The following is a 7,701-nucleotide window of genomic DNA, read 5'->3' as shown; positions in this document are numbered from 1 at the left end:
AGAAAAAACTATGACAATTTGCTATGGTAGCAAAATATTGTAGGCTCTCTCACAAACTGTAAAGGTGGGGGCCTGAATCTTTTCTGGGACAGGGGCAGCAATGCTGATAAATGCCAGAGAATCTCTTCAGTAGTATATAGCTCCCAAGTTGTAGATTGTGGGCCACTGATGCAAAAATTATAGTCATGGAGGTCACACACACACACACACACTTGGAAGAGTTCAAATTACAATATCTGAATATACATTTACAGGGACTTAGCTCTTTGTACGAATTCATTCTGAACCCCAGTGACTATTGAAAAAAGTCTGTTTTTTATAGAGCCTAGAAGTTGAGTTATAAACTAAAACCTAGTTATGCTAGGTGCTCATATAGAAATTCGGAGGCATTTGGATACAGGCCTTGGTTCAGGATCATTCTGCTTCTAAACTTGACTTTGGAAGTGTCTCTGCTTTTCTGTTCCTTTTCAAAACATCTCATGTTCTGTCTCAAGACACTAACATTTTTGGAAAGTTACTGCATCAAGATCAAATTTTTCTTCTACAGAAAATCTAAGTGAGAATTCATACATAGAAGCAGATTCTTAAACCAAGGACCATCTCTATACTGCTTTCCTGTGCCCCAGGTACAACTACTGAGGAAAAAAAGCCCCATTCTTTCACTCTGGTAAAGGAAGGCCTGGTTATTAGGCAGCATGGCTGGCTTGGGTACAGCCCTCAGTGACTCAATCATTTCTTTTAGGGTCTCTGCCTTAGCAGTTTATATTAATGTCCACATTTTAAAATATTTTCAGGTCTAGTCCTTGTATTATAACTGTATCAAACCTTCTTATGGCCTCAGGGTGGCCTCTACAGGTGCATCCTCATGAGTGGGAATGTGCTTTCCCTAAGGACAACCAGCAGGGGCATATATTTGTGCCCCTGCTAGTTGTCCCCAGGGAATACCCCTGCATGCAAGCTCTGATGCATGGCAAATTGCCCCGGGTGTGTTAGGGGAGGCTGGAGCCAGCATCTGGGCAGGCTCCAGCAGCCTTACATGGAGTCCTGGGGGCTTCCTGGGACTCCATCAGTGGTGAACAATCTGGGCGTACAGAGCCTGGCCAGCAGCTGGAGCTTGGCTCTGGCCAGTCACATTCTAGTTTCAGGTGGCACATGCTGCTGCCATGTGCTCCATGCCACTTTTTTCTGGCATGGGGTTGGTTTTTTTTGGCACTAGGATCTCTATTGTGGGGTAATTCACTTCACCAAGAACAAGAAGTACAAAAAAGTCTGTTGTATCACTGTTCAGCATTTTGGGCCTGACCCAATACCTACCGCTGTCAGAGTCTTTCTGCAGACATCAGCCCTGCAATGACAACCACTATGCAACCATTAAATTGAACTTGTAATGTTAAGATCTGTAATCTATTTGTACTGAAGCCTCTTGATGCTCCATTTGAACCATTCAACCAGTACTAATACAAATGCGCATATATAAAAAAAGAAGCCGTGTCAATATATTTTGAAAAATACTGGAGTGAGAATATCTGTCCATTTGAAGATTTATACTGGGTAAAGTGCTTTTTGGAAAGCACCCAACATATGATCTGCAATACAAGCATGCATTTCCATTATTGTTTTGGGTATATATCTTATATTCTATGTTTCTCTTGTTATTTGACAGAACTCATGTTTCCTTGCTGTGAAATACCATAACACGCCAAATGATTTATTTTTCTGTATTCCTAGCTTTATAAAATTGTTTAGAAGAAAACCTTTTTAAGGTACTTTTGCTGTCATTGTTGTTACCTATTTGTAAGAGTTCATCTATACTTTTTTTACTCTGCTGTTTTGTATAGAAAAATGATAAATCTTTTAAAATGAGAAACAACACCAAACTCAACTGCTGGGAAAAGGCATATGCCTAGTAGTTGTAAGTGGGAAAAATACAATAAAAAGACTTAAAAGAGTAACTTTTGAAACTATTTAGTGTCAGTAAAACTCTGCTTCATTTACATTAGTAGCACTTTAATCATTGACTCCGGGTGTGTCTACACAAGAAGTTTACTGTGCAGTTGACTAATTAGCTGCACAGTAAATGTCTTGGTGTCTACACATGCATCCCTATTAGGCTGGAGTAAACAATTTACTCCACAGCAGGATAGTACTCTGCAGAAGTGTGCATGATGCTGGAGGGGCTGGCTGGGCATGACAGCGCCTCAGTCCCAGCTCCCTCATGTCCCAGCCAGCCCCTCTGCAGCACATTGAGCTGCAGGGAGCAACCCTGGGCTAGCAGACTGACCCCCAGGATCCCCTGCCAGCCAGAGCTGCTCTGACCCAGCTCCATGTGCTGCACATGAATAAACTGTGCCTGAATTGTCCCCAGGCACCCATCCAAACAGTATGCCCAGAAGCAATTAACTCTGGAGCAGTAAGCTCTGGAGTTAATTCATGCACAGCAAGAGCACATGTGGATGTGCCCTGTATGACTAGAATTAGGCCAATACTGACTACTTTTGAAAATCTTACCTTAAAAGTCTAAGGCTCTGTTTCTATTCACATGGAAGTCAACAGCAAAATAACATGTGGAACAAGAAAACTAAGTGCTTAGGGCTATATCCCCAAAACCAGCATTTAGCAATTAAAATGCTTCACTTTTAGACACTCTACTGAAGCCATTACCAGCCTTTTTAAACTCAAGGCAACCCTCATTAAACTGAAGGCACCCTTCATTAAAATCGAGGCACTCCTCAGAAAATCCCAGTTCTTAGATTTCACTCATTTTTTTATCCTGGAAAAATAAGAAAGTAATTCTCCTGCTTCAAAGAACTCAGAAAAACCACAACAGGTCAGAATGTGTTTGACACTATGTATTTTTATTTGAAATTTCTGGATTTATCTTATGAAATGTGTATAAGTGCTAATATTACCCCCATCCTCCCAGTTGAGAATCACTCCTATACTGCCTCAACCCCAAATTAGGAACACCAGGTCCTTATAGGATATATGGGAAGAGTTACACTTTTAAACATAACTGACCAAGTTTGCGGACGACACCAAGTTATGGGGGAGCATAGTCACACTCGAAGATAGGCAACAGATACAGGCAGACCTAGACAGGCTAGCAAGTTGGACAAATCAGAACCTGATGAAGTTCGGTGTCGAGAAATGTAAAGTGCTCCACCTCGGGATGAACAACCCCCAACACACCTACAGGCTTGGTGGCACCAAACTGTCTAGAACCATGAATGAAAGGGACCTGGGGGTAATAATAGACCACAGTATGAATATGAGCTGGCGGTGCAATGCTGTAACCAGTAGGGCAAATAACACTCAGGCATGCATCATTTGATGCATGTCCAGCAAAACCAAGGAGGTGATTCTTCTGCTCTACTCAGCACTGGTGAGACCACAGCTGAAGTACTGAGTCCAGTTCTGGGCACCACACTAACAAGGATGTGGACAAGCTTGAAAGAGTCCAAAAAGGAGCCATCCATATGGTCAGAGTCTTAAAAGGCAAGCCATACGAGGAAAGGCTGAGGGATCTGGGACTCTTCAGCCTGCTACCACTACACTAAGGGAGTACATCAAGGCCTCAGTGAGCAACTGTTTACCAGAGCACCTGAGAAGAAAACCAGGAGTAATGGCCACAAACTCCTGGAAGACTGATTCAGGCTCAACATTATGAAAAACTTCTTCACAGTCAGAGTGTCCACACTGTGGAATAAGCTCCCTCCAGAGGTGGTTGAATCACCTACCCTGGAAATCTTCAAGAGGAGAGTAGAGAGTCACCTTGCTGGGGTCACCTGACCCCCAGTTATCTTTTATGCTTGGTGCAGGGGGCTGAACCCAATGATCTTCTGAGGTCCCTTCCAGCCTAACAATGTATGAATGTATGAAAGTGTAATCCTTCCCCAGAGACGGGACTTATGGCTTATCCTCCTTTGTCCCAGGTATCTGTTATCATAAAATATTTAAAGCAGCTGTCATTATGTGTCTTTTTTGTCATGCCTGGTACCTCCACTGAAAAGGCCTCAGTCCGCCTGATACAAAAGGGTATAGTCATTTGCAAAATCAATGATAATGCTACCCATTAAAAAGGAGTGTAAAGCCCCCAGGGAACAATAATGACAATAAATTAATATATAGTGGGATAAATAATTAAATAGTTATTACATGAAGGACTTGAACATGACTGTTCCACTTCCTTATCCAGCTAGAGATTTTCTTTTTGCTTGCCATGTCTTAACAGAAACAAGCTCATGATCAGATTCTCTAGCAGTCCTGAGACTTTGGCACTTTTTTAAGGCATCAGGGTCCTTGTTTTGGAACAAGGAAGTCCTTGTTCCAAATTAGGCAGAAGGAGAATTTGAAAATGTGCCTGCCATTTCCCAGGTGAGTTCTTTAACCACTGGGCTATTGGATAAGATTAGGCAAGTTCTTGCACAGCTAACTCACTTCAAAATAGCTTCTCACCTGATCCTGTAGTCATATTCTGGGACCACCCATCAGATCAAGTCCCAAGGATCATGAGGATCCCAGTGGAACCTAAATGCTAAGCTTATGCACCTAAAGACGCAGTTAGGTCTCTCTATGAATGTAGCTTGCAAGAACCATAGTCCATATTAAGGTACTTGTATGTAAGTGCTTTGAGTTGCAAAATTGTTGCATACGCACTCCAAATAAGACAGTTTTTTAGATGTTCGCAGCTCCATTTCATTTGCTCATTTCTAGTGGGGATGTTTTCTGTTTTAATGTACAATTACTTTTGAAAATGAATAGTGCAAATGAGAGAAGTTGATAATCAAAGGTCATTAATTAGATTTATATTCATGTTGGTAATGGGTTTAAAGTGTTTGAACAGAAAGCATGTAACTGAGAGCTTTGCAATATAAATTAATTGTTACTTGTATTAAAAAGGCCAAAGGAGAACATGATTTTTGACATCTCAATGCTATCAGTAGCAAACTATTACTTAGTTGAATAGCAATGCCTTGCAATGTCATATATAAATGCTATAATGCCTCTAGGACTTCAATATAGTATGTCACAACCCAAGAAGAGATTGTACTAACAAACGCAGAGCAAGACAATCTGTAAGTTTCTAAGAAAAAAATGCTATGGTTTTCTTTGGTTCCCTTTGAGTATGCAGTATGTTCTGAAAAATGTGTTTTAGAAATCTGTCTAGGAAATAAGAAATTCTTTATTTCCTAACAGCTGCAGCATCTTACCAAAATCCACATTGTTTAGGACATTAGATAAGGAACTATCTGTAAAGGGATTTAACATCAGAATTTAAAACCAAAAAGACTCTTTGGTGGTATTTAAATCAGAAAGAAACATACTTAGTGGTGTTAGTTTGAAGTTGAGCAGAAGACAGTGGATATTCTACGTGAGAGAACTTAATGATCAGTGGACTATTCTACTATGCATTAGTGCATCACAGCAAAACCATGCTAATGTGCTAATGCTCAGTAGAATTAGTCTACTGTGCATTAAGTGTCACACAAAAACCATTCACCTTTGCCACTGTGCATTAGTGCACCTACTACACCTTTCTCTAGTACCTCATATTAGAGGTACTAAAATTAATGCTTAGTAACAAAGGCACATTAATGAATGTGTAGATGTGCCCAGGGTAGATTTGCACCTTATAGACTCTGAAGTATTTTTCCTCTATGGCTTCCCTCTCATCCCCATGACTATGGCAAATTGATGATATCTTCATTGTATGGACGCATGGGAAGGAATCTCCAGAGAAATTTTACCACGCCTTTAGTAACGTTCAACCCTCGATCACTTGAATACTCCACTCAGAAAATTCATTTCTTAAACACTACAGTGGAGATTTGCAGTGACCACATTGCTACCACATTGTATAAAAAATCACCTGTCCACCACAGCTACTTCCACTCCACCAGCTTTCATCCTAAGCATACCACTGAATCCATTGTCTACAGCCAAGCTCTACATTACACCTGCATCTGCTATGATCCCACCAGCTGGGATGTACATCTTAGTCTGGAGCAGGGATTCCTACAGTTGCAATATAAGCCCCAAACTGTAGCCATTCAAATCAACAAAGCCAGGCTTAGACCCTGCTGTGGCACTCCTTCTGAAGCTGAGTCACTAATATAGTTGTTGGAAAAAACAGAAGAAAAGCAGTACAAGGGGAACATTCAACCTCACTGGGAGAAAGTGCCCAGACCAAATTCCAGAGACCCACTGCCATTCAGGACAGCAGCAGCGACCTTACTGACCACCATACTCTCTGGCTTGATTCCATCTTCCTGGCCCCAAAGATCTCCCACATCCCTCCTTTACATGTTTTTTCTGAGGACCAACTTCAAAAGGAGTGTCAGAAAAGAACCTGCATAATGTATGATTTGTGTTGCAGTGGCTGGTAGATGTCAGAAACTGAGATTTAAAGTGAGTGAGGGGCTCTTATAACCTAGGATTTCTGACCCCTAAGGTGAGTGCCTTAGTGATTCCATTTTTGTAGGGAGGGGAAGAGGGAGAGCAGGGAAGGAAGTGTCTCTCAACCCTTCTCTGTTTCTAAATTCTATCAGTCATAAGTTTTGGTCCATTCCATTTTGGTCATTTAAGGCCACTATGAATCCACAGTGGGTATATGTATATGCCCTCCTGCTACTGCTCCTGTCCAGTCTGCATTCATACATAGTCATCCATGATCCATAATTGTCCAAGTGTGCTCAGCAATTTACCTAGGGCAGGAGTGGACAAAATATGGCCCGTGGGCTGAATCTACTCCACCAGGCCATTCCATCCAGCCCATGGGGCCACTAAAAAATTAGAAAATGTACATTTATCTGACAGGAGCCAGGGACATTAGGACCAAGGGGAAGCCAACAGGATTCACCAGCAAGACCAGCCTGGTCCTGCGCCACCTCCAGCTCTCTCCCAGCCCTTCTCCCCCAACCGCAAGTCTCTGCCTGATGCAGCTCTCACTGCTTCCCTGCAGACTGCTCCAGCACCACATGGCCTCTGGTGCATCACTGAACCGCAGGAACACAGGGCTCTGGGGGTACCCAAGGACCAGGAGTGGGAGGGTGCATGTGCATGTATACGTGTGTGTGTGTGTGTGTTTTCATAGGGTGAGTCCCACATGCACACCCCACCATACGCACCTCCCTTGTACTACCATACACTTAGACCCCCACACTCACACCTCTCCCACTCACACACTCCAGCCACCCTCCCCCACACAATCTCCCACAAACCCCATATCCACCCACACCCCACATATCCACACATACACCCACATGCTCCCTCACCCCACATCCCCCACACCTATCTCCCCCACAGACACACCCATACCCCACACACCCACATCCCCCCACAAACCTATACCCATCCCCCACTCCCCCCACCCCTCACAGTATACAAAAGTAACATTTCATTTTAAGCTATTATACTATCACCTCTATGTACACTACACAGACACAAGCAAATCAGGACAAAAATATTTTTTAATCAAATTAATTTTGTAGATGTGTTTGATTTTTAGAATATAATTTGTTATTTTTCTGCTTCTGAGATGGCAAAAGACCTTGCTGAAAGGAGTGTTTTGGGGGGCAAAGGGAAGGACTTCTTGTGACAAAGGTCAGGGGTTAGGAAGCAGAACTTCTGGTCACAAGATGATGACCAGGGGGTGGGGCACCTGTCAAGGAGCAGAGCTACCAATGCATCCCTCGACAGCTT

This window comes from Gavialis gangeticus, unplaced genomic scaffold (genome assembly GCF_001723915.1).
Source record: "Gavialis gangeticus isolate Ggan-Ray unplaced genomic scaffold, GavGan_comp1, whole genome shotgun sequence".
Lineage (NCBI taxonomy): Eukaryota > Metazoa > Chordata > Crocodylia > Gavialidae > Gavialis > Gavialis gangeticus.
The sequence above is the reverse complement of the archived record's forward strand: the minus strand, read 5'-3'. Positions refer to the sequence as shown.